Source organism: Hyperoodon ampullatus (assembly GCF_949752795.1).
Source record: "Hyperoodon ampullatus genome assembly, chromosome: 16".
Taxonomy (NCBI): domain Eukaryota; kingdom Metazoa; phylum Chordata; class Mammalia; order Artiodactyla; family Ziphiidae; genus Hyperoodon; species Hyperoodon ampullatus.
This window is the reverse complement of record NC_136929.1, coordinates 50,398,305-50,425,432: the sequence shown is the minus strand read 5'-3', so window position 1 is coordinate 50,425,432 and position 27,128 is coordinate 50,398,305.

The window sequence follows — 27,128 nt, the reverse complement described above, 5'->3', positions numbered from 1 at the left end:
TAACACTTTGCAACCACATGCTTTTTATGGAATCTTGTTACACAGAAGAAGAAAGTGAGAAAATTGAAAAAGGTTCCTGAATATCAGACAGATCTATGATCATAAAGTTAACTCATATTTTGTAACACTGTCACCAGAAGGATCATTTTCTTTGAGAACAGTGAAACATTAAACACTCTTGTAGAAATTGTGAGAAATCTGGTTTTGTCCAAGCAAAACAGCGTATCACCAAGTAAACACCTGGACTCAGCTATAAATATTTTAATTTTTATTTCAAATTATTTATCAACTTTTAAAAACTTAACATTTAATGACATATACATATACATGCACACATATACATAGACACACACATACATCGAAAATATATACATATATTTTAAATTCAACATTTAAATAATATTTGTGATGTGTGTGTGTGTGTGTGTGTGTGTGTGTGTATGTTTTACTCTAGCCTCTAAGTATCCCCCAAAGCTAAAACTCTCTTCTTCATATCTCCTTGCCCTCTCTCTTAAACCACCAGACAGAGGCAGAATAATATAATGAAAGAACATACCAACTTTGGACTCAACCATGCCAGCCTTCAAATATTGGCTTTGACTCTTATTAGCTGAATGACCTTTATCAAATTACTTAACCTCTCTTATCTTTGGTTTTCTTATCCACATGTGGGGATGGTAATGCTTTTCTCATGGGGTGGTCTGAAAAATTGACTAGAGAGTCTATCCACAGTACCAGGAACATAAAATATACTTAAGGCATGGAAGCCATAATTATCATTAGGAAAAACAAAATCTTCTGGAGAATATGCATAAGCATGACACTTGGCAATAATACAAACTCATGGTCTTATAAAACTAATCACAACATTTCTCAGTTAAGAAATAAAGTCAAACCTAGTCAGTCAATTTCCTGACATAACACTTTATTCAAAATGAAGGAAATAGAGAATAAGTCTATAATTGAAATACAATACTTTTCTTTTCTGCTTTTTTTCCCCATAAGTAATGATTATTTTGATTACATTTACATAAAGTAGGTGATTATTATTATGATCAAAATAGAAATTATAAAATATAAATTATATTTTGATTTCAGGTACAAAATCCTTCCTGCCAAAATGATTTTCTTCTTCTACCTAAGATTTTCATCCATAGTATCATAGTTTGGGATTAAGCATTACTTCAGATGATATTTATCATATAAAATACATGAAACAGCAACTGGCTAGGATCCACAATAACTTTGGCATAGAAATAAATTTAACAGATCATTTGTAAATGTTTCCTAGAATGGAAATCATGGAGATGGGGTAATAACTTTTGTTTTGGGGGGAAGGCATAGTGGAGGAGGTAGCATTGTTATTCACACTCAGTAATCACCTTGGGGGAGGATCGTTAACTACTATGTTCCAAAATGATGAATTAGGGCTTCCCTGGTGGCGCAGTGGTTAAGAATTTGTCTGCCAGTGCAGGGGACATGGGTTCGAGCCCTGGTCAGGGAAGATCCCACATTCTGCAGAGTAACAAAACCCTTGTGCCACAACTACTGAGCCTGCGCTCTAGAGCCTGCAAGCCACAACTACTGAATCCCACATGCCTAGAGCCTGTGCTCTGAAACAAAAGAAGTCACTACAATGAGAAGCCTGCACACCACAATGAAGAGTAACCCCCACTCACCGCAGCTAGAGAAAGCATGTGCACAGCAAAAAAGACCCAATGCAGCCCAAAATAAATAAATTTATTTTTAAAAAATGATGAATTAGCCAAGTGGCCTAATGAAAAGTACTAACGATGCAGGCTGTATCCTTCATCTCCATGAAACCTCCAGATGACCCTGCTAACTCTAATGATATACCGATGAAACATAGATAGATTTCCAATTACATCAACAAACTAGGCCAATATACCATATTGGCAGAGCCACAGATCAGGTATTTTTGTCCAGGTAAGACTTGAAAGCCAAACATAATGATATTAAACATCAAATTTCAAAATATGAAAATGAACTTTATATACAAGGCAGAAAATCCCATGTAAGAAGTAAAACTATTGACCTAATGGCCAAGGAACTCAGCCAGAGTAGTTTATGAATAAATGCAGTTGGAATGACCTATATTCTGATAAAGAATACATTGGTAGATAACTTAGATCCTACAACCTTGACTGATATGAGATGGCTATATTTTTAATTGAACCCTAGGATGAGGATACATTAGTAAAATTATTGTTGCATTGTTAAGACAAATCTATAAAGACTTAGGTCAAAATCAACATTACACTAATAATTATAATTAGCATAAGAATGAAATGCTAAAATATCTCATTTAAATGTAGGCTGTTAGCTCTTTTAAAAACTAATTTCAATATAAAAACAAAAATCACTTTTAAAAAAATATAATTATATTTCTATTTAGAACAAAATTGATTATTTAAAGTATCTAAATGTTGATTATTCAGTATTAATATTAATAAGTTGCACATTAACAAAGTACAAATAGGAATTGAGTATTCTACTACCTATCAAAAAGACACTTGGAAATCAAAGAGTATATGTTCCATTATTATAAATAACAATGTAGCAAAGTTATTTGTATAAAAATCTATGTCCTTTGAATTATTTACTTAGGATAAATTATCAAATCGTGTTGTGGGTCAAAGGTATGGTTAACATTGATTTTCTTGTTTTATATTGCTAAATAATTCTCCAAAAATAATGCATTAATGTGTAATCTCCCAGCCATGTATGGCTTCACCTGAAGTTTATATTCAACTCATCCTTAGCCTTACTAGAGCTTGCTTTTTGGTGTGTATGTGTCTTCTACAACTTTTATCTTTGTGTCTTTCCTGAACATCTTTTCTCTGTTAACAGCCATCTTTAAACCTTTCCATCATAAAAAGAGAGGCCTCCTTGGGCTAGCCCAATTTTCCTTTTCCAAACATTGGGCAGGTATCTTCCCTTCCTGTCTCTGATTTCTCACTTCTCTAAAAGCTCAATTCAAATCATTGTCATGCCATTGAAATATCTTAAATGCTCTAGAACATTTTCATTCTTGTTTTGACTTCTTAGTGATGGTTGGCTCTCTTAATCACTTATTTCTACTTGAAATGTTACCTCACTTGTCTGTGATGTCTTTTTTCTTGTGGTTTAAGAAGTGATGACTGGGGAATATTTGTCAAAAGTTTGAAAAGTTGTACTTCTTAAAATTAGTATTTTGAGCTTCACCTAAAAGAAATTAATATCAATTATCTTGTCAATTGGAATATTAAGTATCCAACTGTTTATATATAGGTGATTTATAAACAGCATATGCTGAAATGTTTTAGCATCAAGGTTCCTCAAACTGTGTGTTGCAAAAAATACTCATCCATGTTATACTAAATGATGTCTTATAAAGGATTCTTATCAAATGATTTTATGGAATGCTGAGTTAAACAAGTATAAGGAGATTTCTTTTCTTTGGGAGTGAACTTGGTCTTTAATATGCAAACCCCCAATTTACTATTCAGCTTTTTATTTTCCTAAACTAATTTGAAAGTGTAACCCTTATTGCATGAAACTCATTGTAATTTTCTACTTAGTAATGACCCAAGGAACCAAGTTTTGCAAACACTGCTCTAGAAGAAAAAAATAAATTACATGCATGTAGATTCATATCCTAACCTAGTTTATTTTTCTGACTTTGTAATCTTTGGAAAATACATTTAAATGTTTAAAATTTCAAGTTAGTTATCTCTGAAAGAAGACTAATAAGGGATAGGTTAAAAGAGAGCTGTGAAGGCTAACTTTGTTAATATAATAAGTATTTGATATAATTACAGTATAAAAATAGTCTCTATAGTTAATAAAATGAAAAACATTTTAAAATAGGGTTAACATTTTAACATCAGGAATAAGTGAGCCCTCCCAAATCTTAGGAATAATAATCAAATACATAAATTCAAAGATCAATTCCCTTTAGAAGTATAATAAATAGTGTTTTAAGGTCACAGAGGACATGGGATTCATTTTTCTCGACTTTTTTACTGAAGGATTATAGAGTAAGCAGAAAAAAAAGAGAAATGGAGAAATGAAATGACACCACTATTCTCACATTCAGGCGATATTGTCTATACTTGCCCCCCATTAACAAGGTAATAATTTGCATAACTGCAGAAGTTCTTATTGAAAACAATCTTATTGCTCCATGCATAAGGCAATGCTGATCCAAATAAAACAACATATAACATGCCTACAGCCATGCCCACTTACCTTCCCAGTTTCAAAAACATGGCCCAAAGAACAAAGTTAAAATTCTCTAGTATTCAAGGCTCATTCATGATTGTTCTACAATCTATATGTTTAGGTTAATCCCCCCTACCTTCCTTCATGATAGCTTTTTAAAAGCAGCTGTATTGAGGTATAAATGACATACAATAAACTATACACAATTTAAGAATACCATTTGATAATTTTTTGATTTATGTATGCACCTGTGAAGCCATTGCTATAATCAAAATAACAACAGATCCATCACCACTCTCCTCCTCTTTATCCTCCACCTTCCCATCTCCAGACAACCATTGACCTAATTTCAGTTACTGTACAATGGCTTTTTCTAGAATTTTATATAGGGGATTCCCTGGAAGTCCAGTGGTTAGTACTCTGAACTTTCATTGCTGAGGGTGTGGGTTCTGTCACTTGTGGGAGAACTAAGATCCCACAAGCTGAGTTGTGTGGCCAAAAAAAAGTTAGAATTTTATATAAATGTCATCATACCCTATGTACTCAATTTTGCCTATGATTTTTAGCAAACTATTTTTAGCTTCATCCATGTACCAAAACTTTATTCTTTTATTGCTGAATACATTCCATTGTACAGAATAACATATAATGGAATTGTGTTTTCTATTTTTTATAACTGTTCTTTGTTCATTTTGTTCTTTTTCTGTCTTCTTTTGGATACAATTTTATCCCATTTTATTGCCTTTCTTGGCCCATTAGTTACAGCTTTTTGCTATATTATTTTAGTGGTTGCTTTAGGGTTTATAGTACATATCACTACTTTATCACAGTGTAACTTCAAGTGACATTATGCCACTTTGTGTATGGGATAAGAACTCTATCTACATCAGTATACTTTGATTTTTCCCTTCCCAGCCATTGTGAACTTGTTGTCACACGTTTTATTTCAATGTATATTATAAAGTACACAATACATTTTAATCATTTTTACTTTAAGCAGTTGACTATCTCTTAAATATATCTTAGTAATAAGAAAAAAAATATTTGTGAATGCTGTTGCAGTTTCCAGTGTTCTCTATCACTTTGTGTAGAACTAGAACTAGATCTGCTATAATTTTTCTCCTGTTTGAAGGACTTTGTTTTACAATACTTGTTGCGCAAGCATTCTGGTGATGAGTTCTTTCAGCTTTTGAATGTCTGAAAAAGTCTATTTTCTTTTTCTTCTGAGCAAAAAAAAAGGTATCTTTAGATTGATAGATTTTTAAATTTTTGTTTGTTAGTTTGGTTTTTTTTAACATTTCCATACTTTAAAGATGTTGCTCCACTGCCTTCCAGCTCACACTCGTTTGAATGACAAATATGAAATACATTCTCATCCTCATCTTTGTCCTTTTGTACATAATGTGCCCTTTTACTTTTTCCTTCTGGCTGCTTTTAATATTTTTTAAATATATATTTGCTGGTTTAAGGCCATCTGATTGTGATGTAACTACGTAATTTTCTTCAAGTATCTTGTCATTGAGATTCATGGAGTTTCTTGTATTGGTGATTTTACAGTTTTATAATTAATTTGGAAACTTTTCAACTATTATTTATTGAAATATATTTTTTATTTCCCCCTACTCCTTTGCAGTTGTCCCATTGCTCACTAAAAGCTCTATTCATTTATTAATTCATTTTTAACCCTCTGTGTATTTTATTTTAGATAGCTCTATTGATATGTTTTCAAGTTCACTCATCTTTCATTTTGCCATGTCTATTTGACTGTAAATTTCATCCAGGATATTTTTCATCCCAGATATTATATTCAGATTTAGAAAGTTTTCTCTCATATTTTTAATTTTTTATTTATTTTTATATATGTTGATTGAATAAATATATCTATTCTTTTTCAAATTATTTTCCAAATTAAGTTGTTACAGTATACTGAGCAGAGTTACCTGTGCTATACAGTAGGTCCTTGCTGGTTATCCACTTTAAATATAGCAGTGTGTACATGTCAATCCCAAACTCCTTAACTATCCCTTCCCCCCACCCCAACCTTCCTCTCCTGGTAACCATAAATTCGTTTTCTAAGTCTGTGATGTGGAACTTTTTTATCTTCTATGTTGCAATTTAACACAGCTAATCTTTCCTTTAACTTATAGAACAAGTGAAATAGTTAAAATAACAGAGTTAATGTCCTTGTCTTCTAATCCTATCATCTATGTTAATTCTGGGTCAGTGTCAATTGATATTTTTTCTCTTCATTATAAATGATAGTTTCTTTCTTTGCATCCCTTCTAATTTTTTATTGGATGCTAGTAATTTTGATTTTATTTTATTGTGCAGTGGACATTTTTGTATTCCTAATATACAGGAATATATGTACTCCTTTGTCCTGGGATGCAGTCAGATTACTTGGAAACAGTTTGATCTTTTTGAGCCTTGCTTTTAACCTTTGTTAGCTTTGGTCTAGGACTACTTTTCCCTGTTCCTTAAACAATATCATTTTGATTACACATTGCCCTGAGAATTATGAGATTTTCCACTCTGATTAGAGGAATAGGCACTATTCCCCAGTCCTGTGTGAGTGCCAGAGATTGTGACCTCTAATCTTTGAAGGTATTTTTTTTTCCCCCAGCCTCAGACAGTTTCCTCACAGGCGTGTGTTGATCAGCGTTGTGTTGACTCCTCAAAGGGAACTCTGAAAATCTCAGGATTTCTCTATGTTTGAAGCTCTTTATTCTATAGTGTTCTGCTCTGATTATCCTAGCTTCTTTGGTCTCACCAGACCCTCTATTCATGGAGCCAGGAGGGCTCTGCTTGGGTTATTTCCTGAACCTCAGCCTGAGATTACATATTGCAAACTGGGGCAATCATGGGTCTCAATGCATTTGTTTTAAGTCTCTCAGACATCAGTGTACTTTGCTGCTTTATGTTTAGTGCTTTAAGAACAATGCTTTTTTTTTTTTCATATATTTTGTCTTTTAGATTTTTTGTGTCTGGATGATAATTTCTATCCTTGTCAATCCACCCAGATGTATAGATCTCCCTTATAGCTTGCAGCCTAGTCAAAACAAACTCTTACCCCGTTATTTAAGTATGCCATGTTCATATATATATATATATATATATATATATATATATATATATATATCTCCACATATACCCATGCCCCCTGCCATTCCCTCTCATATATCCTTGCTCTCTTCTCTATCTGATCAACACCAACTGAATTTCCAAAGCACACTCCAATTCTCTGATTAGTTTTTCTAAATGCTCTCAGTCATGTTTAATCTTTATTTTGTTTTCCTGCCCACACAGCACTTTACTTATTACTTAATTATAGCCCCAGGAATAGTCTTATGATTATTTATTTAGTTATATATATATATATATATATTTTAATTCAACTAAACCATGTCCAACTATATTGGATATTTTGAATATAGAACGATGCCTAACTTATTAAAGGAACTCAGTGAAATTTGTTGACTGAGTTGAAAAATTTGTTGATGAATAATATGTCCAACACACTGTGCCTCTCCTCTGTGGTCAGGAGCATGAATAGCTAGGATAAAAAGTGGCAACTGAAGTTAGATGAGTATTTTTTTAAAAAAACTCCTTTAAGTTTCAGTTTTTTATAAAGTATTCATTTATTGGTAAAGAGTAGTCAAATGTATGTCCTTTTTTCTAAAAATAAATATAATTTGTCAGTTAAATTTTCTTTTTAAATATTTTCTCCTATTTCTATATTTTGTTTTTATTTCTGATATAGATAAACTTTTCATAATTTATACAACTACCAAAAAATATATCCTTATGATTTATTAAAGCTGTTTCCAGCTCAAATATAAATGTACTATCATCTTGTATCATACTATACACCATAAAATATTAGATTAACAATCAAGGAGGAATTGTAGAAATATGTTGGTTGAAAGATAAATAAAAGCAATTTTTGAGGGTTTTTAAGGACAATATATAGCAGCACCATGACAAAATAAAGGGGGAGGGAATATCTGATGAAATGTTCACACACACACACAAAAAAGTAAGAAATATGCCCTGGCCTATTATTCTAGTCTCTCTACTCACTGCTGCAACATTAAGCAAATCATATCAAATCACTCAGACTACCATTTGTATTTAGCTGTATTCTGAACCATAGGCTATCTCTAGATATTTGCCAGTTACATTCTTTTGTTCTTTGAGTTATATTTTTCTCCCAATATTTTCAGATTAAAAAATAGAATCACCTGATCCTCGAACTCCTACCACCTATTTGTGTTTAGTAGGTCGATTTTGAGATCTAAGGATCTGTTTTCAAAAACACCACCAACGAAGATAGTGAAGTAGAAGGACGTGTTCTCACTCTCTCTTATGAGAACACCAGAATGACAACTAACTGCTGAACAATCATCAAAAGGAAGACACTGTAACTCACCAAAAAATATACCCCACATACAAAGACAAAGGAGAAGCCACAATGAGATGGTAGGAGGGGCACAATCACAATAAAATCAAATCCCATTACTGCTGTGTGGGTGACTCACAAACTGGAGAACACTTATACCAGAGAAGTGCACTCACTAGAGTGAAGGTTCTGAGTCCCACGTCAGGCTTCTGAACCTGTGGGTCCAGCAATGGGAGGATGAATAATTAGAGAAACAGACTTTGGAGGCTAGCAGGATTTGATTGTAGAACTCTGACAGGACTGGGAAAAAGAGAGACTCCACTCTTGGAGGGCACACACAGTAGTGTATGCATCGGGACCCAGGGGAAGGAGCAGTGACCCCAGGAGAGACAGAACCAGACCTACCTGTTAGTGTTGGAGGGTCTCCTGCAAAGGCAGGGGTGGTTGTGGCTCACCGTGAGGACAAAGACAATGGTAGCAGAAGTTCTGGGAACACTCCTTGGCGTGAGCCCACCCAGAGTCCACCATTAACCCCAACAAAGAGCCTGCAGTGTCCAGTGTTGGGTCACCTCAGGCCAAACAAATAACAGAGAGGGAGGCCAGCCCCACCCATCAGCAGTCAAGCAGATTAAAGTTTTAATGAGGTCTACCCACCACCAGTCCCTCCCACCAGGAAACTTGCACAAGCCTCTCAGATAGCCTCATTCACCAGAGGACAGACAGCAGAAGCAAGAAGAACTACAATCCTGTAGCCTGTGGAACAAAAACCACATTCACAGACTGATAGACAAGATGAAAAGACAGACGGCTATGTACCAGATGAAGGAACAAGATAAAACCCCAGAAAAACAACTAAATGAAGTGGAGCTAGGCAACCTTCCAGAAAAAGAATTCAGAATAATGATAGGGAAGATGATCCAGGACCTCGGAAAAATAATGGAAGCAAAGATCGAGGAGATGCAAGAAATGTTTAACAAAGACCTAGAAGAATTGAAGAACAACAAAACAGAGATGAACAATACAATAACTGAAATGAAAACTACACTAGAAGGAATCAATAGCAGAATAACTGAGGCAGAAGAATGGATAAGTGACCTGGAAGACAGAATGGTGGAATTCACTGCTGCTGAGCAGAATAAAGAAAAAAGAATGCAAAGAAATGAAGACAGCCTAACAGACCTCAGGGACAACATTAAATGCAACAACATTCACATTATAGGGGTCCCAGAAGGAAAAGAGAGAGAGAAAGGACCTGAGAAACTATTTGAAGAGATTATAGTTGAAAACTTCCCTAATATGGGAAAGGAAATAGCTACTCAAGTCCAGGTAGTGCAAAGAGTCCCATACAGGATAAACCCAAGGAGAAACATGCTTAGACACATAATAATCAAATTGTCAAAAAATAAGACAAAGAAAAATTATTGAAAGCAGCAAGGGAAAAATGACAAAAAACATACAAGGGAACTCCCATAAGGTTAACAGCTGATTTCTTAGCAGAAACTCTACAAGCCAGAAGGGAGTGGCATGATATACTTCAAGTGATGAAAGGGAAGAAACTACAACCAAGATTACTCTACCTGGCAAGGATCTCATTCAGATTCAATGGAGAAATCAAAAGCTTTACAGACAAGCAAAAGCTAAGAGAATTCAGCACCACCAAACCAGCTCTACAAACAAATGCTAAAAGAACTTGGTTAAGTAGGAAACACAAGAGAATAAAAGGACCTACAAAAACAAGCCCAACACAATTAAGAAAGGAACATACATATCAATAATTACCTTAAACATGAATATATTAAATGCTCCAACCAAAAGACACAGGCTTGATGAATGGATATGAAAACAAGACCCATATATATGCTGTCTACAAGAGATCCAATTCAGACCTAGGGACACATACAGACTGAAAGTGAGGGGATGGAAAAAGATATTCCATGCAAATGGAAATCAAAAGAAAGCTGGAATAACAATACTCATATCAGATAAAATAGACTTTAAAATAAAGAATGTTACAAGAGACAGGGAAGGACACTACATAATGATCAAGGGATAAATCCAAAAAGAAGATAAAACAATTATAAATATATATGCACCCAAGATAGAAGCACCTCTCTACATAAGGCAACTGCTAACAGCTATAGAAGAAGAAATTGATAGTAACACAATAATAGTGGGGGACTTTAACACCTGATTTACAGCAATGGACAGACCATCCAAAATGAAAATAAATAAGGAAACAGAAGCTGTAAATGACACAATAAACAAGAGGGATGTAATTGATATTTATAGGACATTCCATCCAAAAATCACAGATTACACTTTCTTCTCAAGCGTGCAAGGAACATTCTCCAGGATAGATCACATCTTGCATCACAAATCAAGCCTCAGTAAATTTCAGAAAATTGAAATAATATCAACCATCTTTTCTGACCACAAAGCTATGAGATTAGAAATGAATTACAGGGTAAAAATTTAAAAAAGCACAAATACATGGAGGCTAAACAGTACATTACAAAATAACCTAGAGATCAAAGAAGAAATCAAAGAGGAAATCAAAAAAATACCTAGAGACAAATGACAATGAAAACCTGACAGTCCAAAACCTATGGGATGAAGCAACAGCAGTTCTAAGTGATGTCTATAGCTATACAAGCCTACATTAAGAAACAAGAAAAATCTCAAATAAACAATCTAACCTTACACCTAAAGGAACTATAGAAAGGACAAACAAAACCCAAATTTAGCAGAGGGAAAGAAATCATAAAGATCAGAGCAAAAATGAATGAATTAGAAACAAAGGAAACAATAGCAAAGATCAATAAAACTAAAAGGTGGTTCTTTGGGAAGCTAAACAAACTTGATAAACCATTAGCCAGACTCATCAAGAGAAAGAGGGAGAGGACTCAAATCAATAAAATTAAAAATGAAAAAGGAGAAGTTACAACAGATACCACAGAAATACAAAGCATCCTAAGAGACTACTACAAGCAACTCTATGCCAATAAAATGGACAACCTGGAAGAAATGGACAAATTCTTAGAAAGGTATAACCTTCCAAGACTGAACCAGGAAGAAATAGAAAATATGAACAGCCCAATCACAAGCAATGAAATTGAAACTATGATTAAAAATCTTCCAACAGGGGCTTCCCTGGTGGCACCGTGGTTGAGAGTCCACCTGACAATGCAGGGGACACGGGTTTGTGTCCTGGTCCAGTAAGATACCACATGCCATGGAGTGGCTAGTCCCATGCACCATGGCTGCTGAGCCTGTGCGTCCGGAGCCTGTGTACCACAACGGGAGAGGCCACAACAGTGAAAGGCCCACGTACCGCAAAAAAAAAAAAAAAAACTTCCCACAAATAAAAGTCCATGCCCAGATGGCTTCACAGGTAAATTCAATCAAACATTTACAGAAGAGCTAACACCCATCATTCTCAAACTCTTACAAAAAATTGAGGAAGAAGGAACACTCCCAAACTCATTCTATGAGGCCACCATCACCCTGATACCAAAACTAGAGTAAGATACTACAAAAAAAAATCAAATTACAGACCAATATCACTGATGAATATACATGCAAAAATCATCAACAAAATACTATCAAACAGAATCCAACAACACATTAAAAGGATCATACACCATGATCAAGTGGGGTTTCTCCCAGGGATACAAGGATTCTTCAATATAAGCAAATCAATCAATGTGATACACTGTATTAAGAAAATGAAGAATAAAAAACATATGATCATCTCAATAGATGAAGAAAAAGCTTTTGACAAAATTCAACACCCATTTATGATAAAAACACTCCAGAAAGTGTGCATAGAGGGAACTTACCTCAACATAATAAGGCCCATATACGACAAACCCACAGCAAACATCATTCCCAATGGTGAAAAACTGAAAGCATTTCCTCTAAGATCAGGAATAAGACAAGGATGTCCACTCTCACCACTATTATTCAACATTGTTTTGGAAGTTCTAGCCATGGCAATCAGAGAAGAAAAATAAATAAAAGGAATACAAATTGGAAAAGAAGAAGTAAAACTGTCCCTGTTTGCAGATGACATGATACTATACATAGAGAATCCTAAATATGCCACCAGAAAACTATTAGAGCTAATCAATGAATTTGGTAAAGTTGCAGGATACAAAATTAATGTACAGAAATCCCTTGCATTCCTATATACCAATGATGAAAAATCTGAAAGAGAAATTAAGGAAACACTCCCATTTACCATTGCAACAAAAATAATAAAATACCTAGGAATAAACCTACCTAGGGAGACAAAAGACCTGTATGCAGAAAACTATAATACACTGATGAAAGAATTTAAAGATGGTGCCAACAGATGGAGAGATATATCATGTTCTTGGATAGGAAGAATCAATATTGTGAAAATAACTATACTACCCAAAGCAATCTACAGGCTCAATGTAATCCCTCTCAAATTACCAATGGCATTTTTTGCAGAACTAGAACAAAAAATTTTAAAATTTGTGTGGAGACACAAAAGACCCCAAATAGCCAAAGCAGTCTTGAGGGAAAAAAAGCAGAGCTGGAGGTATCAGTATCCCTGACTTCATACTATACTACAAAGCTACAGTAATCAAGACATTATGTTACTGGAACAAAAAACAGAAACATAGATCAATGGAACAAGATAGAATGCCCAGAGATAAACCCATGCACCTATGGTCAGCTAATCTATGACAAAGGAGTCAAGGATATACAATGGAGAAAAGACAGTCTCTTCAATAAGTGGTGCTGGAAAAACTGAACAGCTTCATGTTAAAGAGTGAAATTAGAACACTCCCATACACCATACACAAAAATAACCTTAAAATGTATTAGAGACCTAAATGTAAGAACGCACACTATAAAACTCTTAGTGGAAAACATAGGAAGAACACTCTTTGACATAAATCTCAGCAAGATATTTTTTGATTCACCTCTTAGAGTAATGGAAATAAAAACAAAAATAAACAAATGGGACCTAATGAAACTTCAAAGCTTTTGCACAGCAATGGAAACCATAAACAAGACAAAAAGATGACCCCCAGAATAGGAGAAATATTTGCAAATGAATCAAGAGACAAAGGATTAATCTCCAAAATATATAAACAGCTCATGCAGCTCAATATTAAAAAAACAAACAGCCCAATCCAAAAATGGGCAGAAGACCTAAATAGACATTTCTCCAAAGAAGACACACAGATGGACAGGAAGCACATGAAAAGCTGCTCACCATCACTAATTATTAGAGAAATGCAAATCAAAACTACAATGAGGTATCACCTCACACCAGTTAGAATGGACATCATCAGAAAATCTACAAACAACAAATGCTGGAGAGGGTATGGAGAAAAGAGACCCTCTTGCACTGTTGGTGGGAATGTAAGTTGATACAGCCACTATGGAGAACAGTATGGAGGTTTCTTAAAAAACTAACAATATAATTACCATATGACCCAGCAATCCCACTGCTGGGCATATACCCAGAGAAAACCTAATTCAAAAAGACACATGCACCCTAATGTTCATTGAAGCACTATTTACAATAGCCAGGTCATGGAAGCAACCTAAATACCTATCGACAGACGAATGGATAAAGAAGATGTGATACATATATACAATGAAATATTACTGTGCCATTAAATGGAAAGAAATTGGGTCATTTGTTGAGACATGGATGGATTTAGAGACTGTCATACAGAGTGATATAAATCAGAAAGAGAAAAACAAATATCGTATATCAACACATTTATGTGGAACCTAGAAAAATGGTACAGATGAACCGGTTTGCAGGGCAGAAATTGAGACACAGATGTAGAGAACAAACGTATGGACACCAAGGCGGGGAAGTGGCGGGGGTGATGGGGGTGGGGTTGTGATGAATTGGGGGATTGGGATTGTCATGTATACACTGATGTGTATAAAATGGATTACTAATAAGAACCTGCTGTATAAAAAAATAAATAAAATAAAATTCAAATATTCAAAAAAACAAAAAACAAAAAAACAAAACACCACCAGCATTTCTGATTCAGCTAGGCTGGATGTGTTTGGAAACACTGCTTAAGATCATAATGTGGTGAGTGAGTATGTAGTACAAAAGGGCCTACAGCATTATTCTGGGAACTTACCCCTCAAGAAAAGTGAGAATGGGTCTTTGTTTCCTTGTTAAGTCAAAGTTATGCTGTTGCTCTTTTCTGCATGCCTCTTACCTCTGTCTCCATCTCTGCATACTTTGTCCTATGTGGGGCTGACTGATGTCTGTAGCGATGGAGTATTACCACGTTTGAGCACTTCCTTGCTGTGAGGGAAAGAACAGAAGTATGTGACGAAGGACATTTCACATTTAGAGATTATACCCTCCATGAGCTTTGTGTCTCAACCACGAGTATACATCCAAGATTGGCAAAGGAGAATCCTTGAAAATAAAACTTACACATGCAATGATTTACTGATTTCAAATTGCTATAATTACTCATTGAAATTTAACTACTTCTTGCCTGCATGATTCAAGGGCAAACTCCTTCAATAAAGCAATAGATTAGGCAACTTTTGTGCTGATGGGTCTCTGTGATTACGATAGATTTTTTTTCCCTTCAGAGAAGAGTTTACACCTCTCTTTGCTGAAACCTCCATAGTCTGGCCTTGTGATGCTTCTTGTCTATGTACGTCATCAGAGAAGTTTTAGATAGTAAGGCAGATTCTGCTACTATAATCCCATTAAATCCCTCAACTATTAGTTAATTATATGGCAGTTTGAATTCTCAATAGACTTTTTTTTTTCATTAAAAAAACCTGTATTGTCATTTCTTGTGGGTTGGAAATCACAGAAATTAGGTAGAAAAAACCGAGGAAGACCAATACAAAAGAATGGCAAAGCATCTCCGTAGACATAGCAGAGAGCATCCTGGGCGGCAAGTGCATGAACAGGTTTTCAGGCTCAGCTCTCCAAGTCCTCTAGGGACTCTGCGCCCATTTTCACCCTTTCTGGTTCCTGAAGGTCGTTCCCAGGCCCTCCCACACTGTTGTTAACAGGTTGTAAATAGGAGCCACACCTTTGCGCCTCTTCTGATGTCTGTTCTTTCTCCTACTCTTTGTCCCCTGTACTCTCACAGAGATTTTAGCCACAAAACTAATTTCTAGGAAAATGGAAATATTGTGTATCATTCTCTGTCCTTCATTCTTCCTCTTGTCTAGAATGTGGATGTAGTGGCTGGAGCCCCAGCAGCTATTTTGTACCTTCCAGAAAATGACCCTGTCAGGAATGGTGAAAAAATGTAATGAGCTGGGTTTCTTACAGCTTTAAGAAACTCATATGAGCCCTGGATTGCTGACATCTGACCATATAATGTGAGATAATAAAATCTTATGTGTTTAGGCCATTGCTAACTTGAGTTACCTCTAGTGTGTAGCTGAATCTAATCCTAACTGGTACCCTAGGTTCCCATATCACTTTGCCTTTTGTTAATCCTTAGCTCTTTATAAGGAATATGATAGTTTAGATACAGAATTTCCAACTGTCAAACAATTGGTGATTATTGTGCTGATTTTTGATTATTACTATTAACAATTACTCTTACTATTACCGTTCCTTGGGTTGACTTCAGCTGCCTTCACTAATGTAATCATTCACACATATTCATATACAGATTACTCTGCACTGCTTTTCCAGGCAGAGATATCCTTGGTCGGGGATCTCAGGTAAGCATCAGGAGAAGGCTATGAGCTCAGCAAAAGTATACTTAGAACACAAGGGCAGGGATAGATTTGGAGTGGGGAGTCATTCTCATTTGCTAAGAGACAATAATGAGGCCCCTAAAGGGAACTGGAATAATTATTGGCCACAGACTTGTCTGATGCCTCACTGTATTCCTGATAGCCCATGTGACCTCCCATATCCAAAGCTGATTTTATGCATGGGTGCTAGTTAAGGGATTCCAAGTTCTTTGGTGACAAAGAGGCTAAGTGGGAAGTGATAGTTATGGTGTCAGGTTTTACATGAGCTTTTTCTAGAATCCCAAAATCCCAGATGCAGTAAACTGACAAGCTGGTCTTTCACTTGTATCTGGAGCACTAATTGTTGCTATAGATATGGCCAAAGAGATAGCATTCAGCCCCACAGCAAGTATTGGATTCATTGTGTGGCCAGTATGCAGGTGTTACAGGCCAGTGCAAAGAGGAAAGGCCCTTGGAGACCCAGAAAGTGTTTGTGCACTGGCTGAGCCTTCAGTAACCTGTGACCAAATGGAGATGCCTCGACAATAGGTGTGATCTATATAACAATACATGATTAATCAGAAGAACTTTATGTTGGAAAATGGGAGACCCTGTTCTAGTACTTAGGCTGTTATTACCTCGTGATAGGACTTTAAAATTACCACTTCCAGGCCTTGCTTACCTAATCTGCAGGAGGAATGTATCACACTAGATTATAACTGAGGGCCATTTCCTCTCTAAACTACATTTCTGGCAGAGTGAATTTAGATAAGGATTTAGATTCTCCCTGTGTTCACATTGGAAAACAAAAGTTATTCAGTACAAACAGCCAAATCTTGTATACACAACCAGAATGGGGTGTCCATTCCAGGAACATGTTTTGATAGGCTTAGTATGACTATCATATAAAATGAAATAGTTCAAGGCTTCACATTTTAAGCACTCAGATGGGAAGATGCCAGTGTCGTAAATCACATACATTTTGACCTTATAAGAGATGGAGGTTGAAAAACAAACTAAAGTGACTCTGCAGGTCAGGAGGCATTACTGCTTCAATTTCTGCACAAGCCATCGGAAATTACTATGCAGAGCTCCTCTTGTACTTGAACACAGTTTCTAGCATAATGTCTAAAGATTTAAAATGGAAATTACTAGTCATTATAAATGAGCAACAACTATGCCAAAATCACTAATGACACATTTTTCTTGAGCTGTCAGTAGGAACAGTCAACATGGACTTTCTTTGTCTTCAAATGATTTCTACCTTTCTAACTTCTTGTTATTAACCAGTGGAGTTCTAACAATATGGGCTAGATGCCATAGGCAACTGGAATTCATTTGTATCCGTTGTATATCTCAACGACAGGAATGTCAACATCCTCGATTTCTTCCCAGCCCTATAGAACAACAATCTCTTTGATTCAGTTAAAAGCACTTGCAGATTTGTTCTTTCTTCAGCAACTTACAAGTGGCAGGTAGGTCTCATCATCTATTCACAACCTTCTTTTACATTTCATCTGCAATCTCAGTGAAGACCATGGAGAATATATTCATAGAATATACTAGAAGTTTGATAAATATTCTTAAAGTGTAAGTCTTGGTCATCAGCAGACTGAAAGTAAACGGTTGGCATAGGCAGGACATTGGTGACAGATGTAGAACATGAGTTTTCACATATAAGTTTTGAGATTTAGTGTATGATTGTATCTCTATAGGTAAAAGTCAACTGATTTAGTAATATTTATTTGTTTACTCACTTGTTTCTTTGTTTATTTATTTTAGTTCTCCTCCAAAAGGTGCAATGACGTGGGATCTCCCACTTGTGATTTAATAATATCACAAATATACTGGCCAAAAGACACGCTCAGGCATACCTCGTTTTATTGTTTTGCTTTATTGCCCTTCACAGATATTGCACTTTTTATAAATTGAAATTTTGTGGCAACCCTACATCGAGAAAGTCTATTAGCACCATATTTTTCTAACAGTATTTGCTCACTTCAGGTCTCTGTGTCACATTTTGGTAATTCTTGCAATACTTCAAACTTCTTCATTATTATTAAATGTGTTATAGTGATCTTTGAGTAGTGATCTTTGATGTTACTATTGCAAAAAGATTATGACTCTCTGAAGGCTCAGTTGATGGTTAGGATTTTTTAGTTATAAAGTATTTTTAATTAAGGTATGTACATTTTTTAGATATAATGCTATTGCACACTTAATAGAATACAGTATAGTGTAAACATAACTTTTATATGCACTGGGAAAGAAAAAATTCATATCACTAGCTTTATTGTGCTATTCATTTTATTGCAGTGGTCTGGAACCAAACCTACAACATCTCCAAGGTATGCTTGTATTAGGAAAAACATATTTCAGTCCTACTTCCACTACTTTCTAGCTGTATGAACATGAGACCATTACCCTATTGCTAAATTTTCCCCTCTGTAAAATGGGGATTCTGTTAGTATCTATTTCATAGAATGACTGGGAGGAATAAATAAAATAGGTTATGAAGCATCTAGTATAGTATTTGAATATAATAATTATTCTGTCAATTATAGTTATTATACATAGTCTACATTTAAGATGAGAGGAATCTGGGCTAAAAGATAACACAAATTTACTTGGAGTAGTCCTGGGAAGATTCATGGAGGATGAATATTCAAATTTTGACTCACAAACACTAGAGACTAGGACAGATCCTACTTTTTAGTGTGAGTGACAAAAATGAAGAAAGGAAAATAAACAAAAGGACAAGGAAGCATTGTGTAAATCACTATGTCTGCATTGTGACTATCTACCTAAGTCATGTGATATTGGCCCTGGGATGATCACTAAAAAGAACCCTTGGAACAATAAGCGAACTCCAAACTCTAATCACATTTTAAGGATCTCATAGCTCCTCCAAGGTCAGTAGGGCTCAAACACTAATTTCCTTCCTACTGTATAGCGCAGCAACCTATATTCAATATACTGTGATAAACCATGATGGAAAAGAATATGAAAAAGCATATATATATATATATATATATATATATATATATTTATAACTGAGTCACTTTGCTGTACAGCAGAAATTAACACAATATTGTAAATCAATCAGTTTTATACTTCAATAAAATTTATAAAAAACACTGAGTTCTTCAGGAATCCCATCTCTACCAGGTTAATAGACATGAGTTCATACAAGTACACATATCTACTAACTCCTACCTTTTATGATATTCTATCTAGGAGAAAGCTTATCCAGTCCTTTTCCATCCCTCCCTGGCTTGGGTCAGCTGCTTTTTTTTTTTCTTTCTTTCTTTCTTTTTCTTTTACTTTTTTAATAAAATTTTTAAACTCCCTTTATTAAGTGTTTATTACGTGCTTCTGTAGCAACCTGGACTTCCCTATGTAACAGCACTTATTACCATGCACTATATTGCTAAACTTACATTTTTTTCTCCAGTAAACTGTAATCTCCTTGAAGTCAAGGACAATATTTTGTCACCATAAGGGAATACCCAGAACATAGTTAATTCTTAACATTTGCATTAAAAAAAAATGATACCTCCACTTTATCATCCTGTAAATCAGGATTACATTACTTCATGAACATCAAGTTCCCTTAGTTTTAACATTCTAATAAGATACTAGTCACAGTCATAATATCTTGAATTAATGTAGACATTCTTTTGTTTTCACTTTTCAAAACTGTAATCACAGCAAAAATCTGTGTTCTTGCAACAAGGCTGATTATAATAAAAAGTATGAAAAAGATCACTAAAAGATTTAAGACCAGGGCACAATTAGAAACGTTTAAATTGCTTTCTGTCTCAGATTCTAAGAACATATGTTTTCTTACTTTAACACTGCTGATATTTAAAGCTAATTCCACAGATATGGATGATATACATGTCATCGTTTTTTGTATTATCAACTGAAAACACAAAATCTTCTGTAGTATCCAGAAGCAGACTAGGGAAATTACACTAATTATTCTAAAGGGTAAGTGCTTGCTTTTCATTTATTGGGTTGGTTTTATGTTTCATGTGTTACATTTGGCATAAAGGCAGGAATCTTAACTTGGATGCATGTCTGTGATTGATATGAAAATAGAAGTTCCCATTAACCTTCAGAAAGTATTTAAACATTATTGTGTACAGAAAATTCTTCCCAGATAAAATAGGAAGTACTTCTACTCAAAGATATTATATAAAATGTTTTCAAATAATATCATTGTGCTTTTTAAACAATGTGTTCTTTAAAGTATTTAGGTATATTACATACATGTCCACCTATATATGTAATAAGTACAGTCTAATATTTTGGAAGTAGGATGTGCTCAATACATTTTAAAGGGTATTTTAACACTCTAGAGCAAGACAGTCCAATAGAAATATAAAGTGAGCCATAAATAATTTTAAATTTTCTAGTAACTTCATTTTTATAAGTAAAAATAATTAGGTGAAATAATATGTTATCAATGAAGTGTGCAATCAATAAAAATTAATAATGAGATGTCATACAACTTTTAATATTATCTCATTGAAATCCAATATAATTTTTATCCTTCTACTACATTGTAATTCAGATGTGCTTGATACTACATATGGTTAGATACTTGATATTACATGTGGTTAGTGGCTTGATACATGTGGTTAGTGGCTACCATATTGGATCAGGTAACTCTAGAGCAGCGGTCCACAACCTTTTTGGCACCGGGGACTGGTTTCATGGAAGACAATTTTTCCACAGACTGGGGCAGGGTGGATGGTTTTGGGATGATTCAAGCACATTACATTTATTGTTCACTTTATTTCTATTATTATTACATTGTGATATATAATGAAATAATTATACCACCATAAGGCAGAATCAATGGGAGCCCTGAGCTTGTTTTCCAATTGATTTATTATGATCTCTGTGCAGTCAAACCTCTCTGCTATTGATAATCTGTATTTGCAGCCGCTCCCCAGCCCTAGGATCACCACCTCAGCTCCACCTCAGACCATCAGCATTAGATTCTCATAAAGAGCAAGCAACTTAGATCCCTCACATGTGCAGTTCACTGTAGGGTTCGTTCTCATATGAGAATCTAATGCCCCCATTGATCTGACAGGAGGTGGAGCTCAGGCAGTTATGTGAGCGATGGGGAGCAGCTGTAAATACAGATGGAGCTTCGCTCACTTGCTGGCCCACTGTTCATCTCCTGCTGTGCAGCCCTTTTCCTAAAAGGCCAGGACTGGTACTGGTCTGTGGCCCAGGGATTGGGGATCACTGCTCTAGAGAACACTACTGTGTATATCTATATAGTTGCAATGCACAACAAATTTAGCCAAATACCTATCATCTACTATCTATCTATCTATCTATCTACTGTAGTATATACAATGGAAGCAATAAAAGTAACACTAAGAAACTATATTTCAGAAAGAAGTGTTATCAATGACACTGCAAATTCTAAGTTTTCTAAGTGTATTTTCTCTACAGAACCATCCAAGCTAAATGACAACACATTAATGTATTAATGTATTTAGTGTATTAAATATTAGGATAATAGTACATAATTAAGGTCATAAGATAATAAGATTCATAATCTTAGCCCCTTACTACACTACCACTTCTACAAAACCATCAGACACTTCTATAATTTATGAAATTTGCACTGGATGGACATGTAGAAAATATGATATCCAGATCCAACTATCATCTGTCTACCTCATTGACTGGCTTGGTTGATTTAATTTTGTCCCTGGAAAAGTTGCTATTCTCTTCCTCTCCCACTGGCTCAAGAAAAGAAAAAAAATGCACTTGCTTAAGGGAGAAAACTACTTTCCAGATAAAATAGGAAATATTTTTATTCAAAGACATTATGTCAAATATTTACAAATAATAACAATGTGTTTTGTTTAATAGTGTGTATTTTAAAGTATTTAAATAGGTTACAAAGTTAGGAAGAGTTTCTATCTTCATGCCAATGGCAGTATTTGAGTCAAAAGCCATTAAATGCACTGATAAATCTATAAAAACTAAAATGATCACTTTTAAGTTGTGGTATTGAGGTGAGTAGCTATTAGCCACATGTAGTCAATTTAAATGTGGCTAATGAAACTGAGAAATTATTTGTAAATTTTAATTTAAATAACTTGAATATGTTTTTTTCCTAGCTTTATCAAGATATATTTGGCAGTTTATAATGTACAATGTGATGATTTAATACATGTATGTATTAGGAAATGATTGGTATAAGAAAGCTTATTCCTCTATCACTCTCATAATTACCATTGTGTGTGTGAGTGTGGTGTGTGTGTGTGTGTGTGTGTGTGGTGAGAACATGTAAGATTTACTGTATTGACAACTTCCAAGTATGTAATACAATATTGTGAACTATACTCACCATGATGTACATTAGGCTCCCAGATCTTATTCATCTTATAACTGGAAGTTTGTACCCTCTGACCAATGTCTGTCCATTTCTCCCCCCACCTTTCCACTTCTGGCAATCACCATTCTACTCTCCATTTCTCTAATGAAGCAGGACCCTATGGGGCCTTCCTGAGGCAGACCCTCCTCCATATCCTTTGCTTTAGCTCCTCTCTGAAGTACCTAGATAATAGTATCTGATGCACAATTCCTGAGTTGCTTTACAGATGCTAAAACTCCCACCAAATTGAAGAAATTAACTACTTGATGACCATGAGCATGTTGCCCCACACCTACTGGAGCCTAAGGATTGATAATATTAACCCCTGTGACATGGTCCTGTTACCTCACCATCAACCAATCAGAGAATTGTGCATGAGCTGATCACACACCCTTGGATTCCCCTCCCTCACCTGGCCTTTAAAAATGCTTTGCTGAAACTCATCAGGGAGTGTGGGCTTTTTGAGCACTAGCTGTCACAGACTGCTATTATGGTTCCTTACAATAAAGGCTGCACCCTTCACCACAACCCCAAACTTGTATCAGTTGATGGGCTTTACTGTGTGTGGGCTGGCACACCCAAGTTTTTGTTCGGTAACATTTCTATGAGTTTGGCTTTTTAGATTCCATATAGAAGTGACATCATACAGTATTTGTGTCTGTCAATTTTTATTTATTTATTTATTTTTTGCTATTCAGTTGTAAGAGTACACTATACACTTTGGATATTAACCTCTTCTCAGAGAGATGACTTTCAAACATTTTTATTTAAATTTTAAAATTGATTCTCTGTTCAGTTTGTTTGCTGGAAAACATTTAAATATCTCAGGAACAGCTTCAGCATATGAATCCACTTTTTCAAATGTAAATTTTATTAAATCTAAGTATAGATCAAATATTTTCAACAAAATATTCCTGTTCAAATTGAGATGTGTTATAAAATATACACTCAGAATAATAAAAATGACTTGACAGATTGCTAATAATTTTTTATATTACTTATACATTAAAATGATAATATTTTAGATACATTAGGTTAGACACAATATGTTATTAAAATTAATTGCCTCTGTTTCCTTTATTTGTGTAATATGGCCTCTAGGATATTTAAAATTATTTATGTGGTTCACATTCTAGCTCTAATGGACAGCACTGGCAAAAGAGGTTATTGTCCTTTCCATATATACTCGTTATCTCAACAAACTATGATAGACCTTATGGAGGGAAGGGTGGTTTTTCCAAGACAGAATTATCTTCAAAGGGCACTAACTCAGGGCGCTACCTTGTGTTAAATTATTTAGTAAAATGAAAATATCAATAAAACCAATGCATGTAATGCCATGTATATAAAGCAGTGTCATATAATTAACATAAAGAAAATCAGATTACTATTAATGGCTGATAATTACAACACAGTTAAGCAATAAAATCATAAATCATTGCTTACCATGGAAGCCTTACTAGAAAAGAAGGCATAACGTATCATTGATCAAAACACCTTTTATCCACAGTTATTATTAAAATGCTTCATGCTTATTTATTTCACTTTCAAGGGGAAGAAAAAACCTACAAAAATCATACTATGATAACATATAGCTTGCAGTATGCAACCATACAGTCTGATAATAATAATTTGATGCCAAATATAATGTAAGAGATATCAATATTCAATTTTATTTAAAATTACCAAAATCCCATTAAGTGCATGGCATTGTGGTTGGCTACTGGGGAAAAAAAGAAAAAGGAAGGAAGGCAGGACTTCTGAAAGATAGACAATTAAAGCCAAAATAATTTTACCAGTTGTGTTGAAATTGTTGTATATTGGGAAATACTTTTAGCTAGAAAATTTAGGAAAGAATTTACTTTTTAGTGGGGTCTTACTCTTAGCATAAACATAGTCCATATCTGCAAGGTAACTTTCATAAATTAAACATATTGCCATATTTAATGTGTGAGGTGTATTTAATTCTTTAATCAGTGCTTGTCAAAGTGTGCATGTAGGTCTCCTAAAGACTCTTTCATATGGTCCCTGAAGTCCTCCTTTTTCTAATCTACGTATCTGTGTGAGCCCTGACTTTCTTCAATTACAAATCCTGAAATGGCATTTCACAACATTATATGCAGAAATGGATCCAGCTGTGTACAATCAAAGGAGACATTAGAAACATCTTTTCCTGTGTGTGTGTGTGGTTTGGAAAACATTTTTAATGAATGTTTCATTTTATTTATTTTAGTTTCTTGGAATGTATCTTAATGAAACTCTAAGAAAAAAATGGTTCAAATACACAAGTACAAACATATTCACATGGCAGGTATTTAATAGGAGAACACTCAATCCAATGTAGAGTTCAAAGAAAAGGGTCAGAATATGGAGCATTGAATTTGTTTTCCTTTTGGCTTATGCCTTCTTTCTAAATGTCCTGATTCTCATGTATTACTTCTGCAATTGTTTTCTTTCCCCTCCCATTCACCATTCAACACACTCTAATATGACTTCTGGTTTCACAGCTTCTCCAAAATAGCCCTAGTAAAGTCCCCACTGATAAATACTTATTGTCCTTTAAAGTATTATGGCAACCTGGCTTACATATTCTCACCTCTACTTTTCTCTCCAGCCTCATTTCAGCATCACCAACAGCCTCACCTCAGCCTGGCTCTTGTTCCCACTTGCCACTGTGGCTAAAGTCAGCAAGCAGTCTCTCTTACACCCAGGCCTGTTTGTGTTTAAGTTTGACTACATGCTCTAACACTCTTGCATGTCCCTCAGCTTTTCACTGGATTGTAGATAAAAAGCAAGATCATTAAACTGATTAGCAAGACCTTCCACAGTATGTTCCTTCCAGTTTCTCCAGTATATTCTAGGCTTCCCTTCAGTTTCTGGGACACGTCCCTGTCTTTTTCACCATGGAGTTTTGCACACACTAGATCCTTCCTTCATTTCACTACATTCACTTGATTAGTTACTGCCTTCTTTTGCTTTGGATAGCAGCTGAAGTCTGATTTGTTTTGGACACCTTCCCCAAACCTCCAAACTGGGTTATTTTTCTCAGTTAAACTCTCCAATAGAATCATGTTTCCTGCTCCCCTTTGCCCTCCCCTTTGTAGAAAGTTGCTCACTTCATCATTTTACAGTAAATCATGCAATCATTTGATTAACATCTACTTAAATTATATATGTAAATGTGTGTCTAAATTTAATTTGTATCCATATGATTATTTGATTTATAGCTAACAAAATTATAATTCCTGTGAGAATCGATAGTTTATTCAGCTTTTTATTCCTAGTGTAAAACACATAGTAGGGGCACAAAAAGCATTTTTGAGTATCTCTTCATTAGTCATAAGGTGTGAACTTTGTCCCACAAACAAATGAATATGCTTTACTCTAAATGATTTCTTTTGGGAAATTGGAAATATTCTCAGTTGTGGATATAGGGATCATTGTAATTTATTGTCATGATTGTAGCTGGGGGCATTAGAAGAAGAAACATAGAAAATGACCTGAGGATTAATACTTTTGTGGTTTTCCTCTAATTTTCTAAGTACTAAGTAAACCTAGTTAAGTTATGTGGAAACTTAGTTTTAAAATAAACTCATTTCTTGACTAAGATAAAAACTTTACCAAACACTTAGAGTGTTATGCCATACCAATATTATCAAGATTTCCTAAAAGAACAAGAAAGGAAGAATTTGAAATATATACTTCAAATGCTCCTTACTTCTAGTGTGTGCAAGAATATTTGTGTGTTTATGTTTTACTTCATCTAATTGCTCTTTGCTTTAATATTGCCTTATAGAATAGGACTTTTTGTGAAAGTCAACCCTCTCCTTTTTTTTTTTTTTTTTAATTGCGGTTGCTTATCTTTCACTCCCGTGGCAAAAATTAAAAGACCAACTATATAAGGAGGGGAAAGGCTTTAGGGCTATGGAGACATCCTCAAAAGAGACAGCAACACACGAAAAACTGATTCATTTTCATAAGGTTCCAATGGTTGGGGAGTATGATAAAAGTACAGACTTTATAGAATATACATTTAAAAGTATGTTCACATTAACAACATTAGCTTTATCAGAGTCAATGCTTAGGGCTCCCTTTGATTTTCTGAATTTTAACAAGCATAAATTAAATTTCCATTTGATCACTACAATGGTTGCAAAATTGTTAAAACAAATCTTCATGGACATCATAATGCTCAGAAACTTTGAATCCGTTCTTGGGTAAAAATGACTATCCTACAATCCCCACATGCAAGTCTTTATTGTTGCCTCAATGTGTCAAAAATATTTAACGAAACCTTTTAGAAATAGCTAACTGCATACATATGTAAGGAGAACCGGAAACTGTTTAGCACTTGTAACA